The sequence below is a fragment of the Rattus norvegicus genome, chromosome X (assembly GCF_021556685.1).
Source record: "Rattus norvegicus strain SHRSP/BbbUtx chromosome X, alternate assembly SHRSP_T2T, whole genome shotgun sequence".
NCBI lineage: Eukaryota > Metazoa > Chordata > Mammalia > Rodentia > Muridae > Rattus > Rattus norvegicus.
In genome coordinates this window covers 144,392,606-144,394,689 of record NC_141554.1, presented here as the reverse complement: position 1 = coordinate 144,394,689, position 2,084 = coordinate 144,392,606, and positions in this window count along the sequence as shown.

The window sequence follows — 2,084 nt, the reverse complement described above, 5'->3', positions numbered from 1 at the left end:
CTCAATAAAAATCAATTTCAGGGATAATAGCGATCAGGAAAGGAGAACATTGTCTCTGCAAATATTTTGCTCACTCTACTTCTACAGAGAAGATATCAATTTTAGCTGCCCCTGAAAAACACAGAGTTGTGTGTTTATACAGGAATGCTGGAGCAGATAGGGTCCCTCCAGAGGCATCCACTCCACTGCTCTCCCATCAAAGGAGCTATGCTCCCAGATGTAGGTAGCTCTCTGGAAAAGATTTGATGTCTGCAGAAAATGAGCTTCTGTTTTCTCCCTTTTCCAAACACTCATGGAGTTCTTTCTGGTGTGCCCTCCACTACGCTTCCTCCTTATTTCAGTATGCCTCATCACTTGGGGGATTGTTTTCCTTACATTGTATTTTAGATTTGATGATGGTTCAGCCCAATTCAAGATAAATCCTCTGTTTTCTAGCTCAGCCTTACCCACTGGTTTATAGTCTGAACTGTTTCCATTCAATCATGATATTGGCATTAGTGTCTGTGAACATGAATGAACCTGTACCTCTCCATGGAGTCACTGCACTTTATTATCTCTGTGTGAAAGGAACTCCGATGGACAGCCTTCCTTTCCCTCCACACCCCTAACCCCATAGAGGACTCACTATACACAAGTTCAGTACAGTAGGAGGAACAATAACAGAAACTAGTTCTGAGAGATTCACGTTTCAGCAGCCTCTCAGAAGCTCTCTCCAGTTAGACATTGCTGTTCTCCATGCTCCTGCAAGGAAACCAAGACTTAGAGTTAGAGCGCAAACACTGAAAGAGCCAATATCCCTAGTTCTAACTCCCAGACATCCTCAATACATCAAAAAAACCCAGGCACACTCAGGTCTTCATTACTTTGCCTGGAGTTCAAGGACCTTGATCAAAGTCATGGCTGCTGCCTTCAAAACTGCTAGTGATATCATGAAAACAACGAAGTAGTCCATTCTGTGAGTCTACTCTGAAATGCACCTATTAAACCAATCTTCAAACTTCTTTGAAGTTTGAAGTACACAAAATAAACTGTCAGAGTGGTAAGGGACTCTCCAGCATTTGTTACTTCTCTTAGCCATCCTATCTACTTTCCGCAAAGTACACAAGCTTGTCAGTATTCTGTGTAGCAGTTTTTGCAGGGAACACTTAGATACTGGCAGAAGAAATCAGGTTTGAGCCTTGACCTTGACACATATGCAACAATGAAATTAGAAACGTGAGGAAAGCAGGAACAGAGAAGGGAAAGCACAGACTGGAGAGATGGTTCAGTGGTCAAGAGCTCATATGCCCCACCCAGAGGACCAGAGTTTGGTTCCCAGCACCCACACAAGACAGCTCACAGCCACCTGCATCTCCATCGTCTAAGGAATCTAACGCCCTCTTCTGGACTCTGCAGGCATTCGCCGTACACATATAGGGAAACACATAATTTAGAGTAACAGAAATAAATCTTTTAAAATGGAAAGCATCCTACCATGTTCTAAAAGCTTTAGAGATTTTGAAGGTGGCATGCAGTCGTTTGTTGTTTGTTTGTTTGTTCGCTTTGCAATTATATTTCTCTTAGCATTTTCCCCTGCTGATCTCTTACAGTCTCTTTCAATAACCTCGACATTTGATGATGGCTGCTGAATCTGGATGCTCTACTTGTTGAGTTTATATTAAAGGAATGTTCTCCTATCGCTTTATGTAAAAGGAGAGGGGGGAACTCATGTAAGAGAAGATAATGCTGTAATTATGATGTTAATAATTATCACTGTTGAAGTTAAAAACATTAGACCATTTCAAGGTATGAGTACACCTCCGCACAGCCTCTGCTATTCAATACTACACAATTCATTAGGACCGGACAGGGCCATTAAGAATGGGGAGCAAGGGAAAATGAGTACTGGTATTATAAGCCCCAGGGCCAAACTTGGAAATGAATGACAATTAGATTGTCATTCAAACTGCATAGGTGGTCCAGACACCCATTTTGAAATCCATCCATATTTGCAGAAGGGAGAGGTAGACAATGCCTGGAATGTTGTCTTTCAGAAGTATTAATGATGCACTATAAATTTTGTCCACGTTTTAATGATAATTCAC